The following is a 207-nucleotide window of genomic DNA, read 5'->3' as shown; positions in this document are numbered from 1 at the left end:
ATCCAGAACAGTCCGGTTTGTACCCATGCTCTCCTGCTGTAAAATTGTTTATAACAACCTGTCAATACTCATGCAAGAACCTGAAAGCTTTTTTCCCCCCTAACAAGGAACCATGAAAACATACAGGTGCGCCCTTGCCTTCTTTTGACCTGGAGATCAGATGTCACTCCTCTTATGTTCCCTGAAGACTCCCAGAATTTCACTGAA

Source organism: Oryx dammah, unplaced genomic scaffold (genome assembly GCF_014754425.2).
Source record: "Oryx dammah isolate SB20612 unplaced genomic scaffold, SCBI_Odam_1.1 HiC_scaffold_26, whole genome shotgun sequence".
Taxonomy (NCBI): Eukaryota; Metazoa; Chordata; class Mammalia; order Artiodactyla; family Bovidae; genus Oryx; species Oryx dammah.
Note: the sequence above shows the minus strand (reverse complement) of the source record.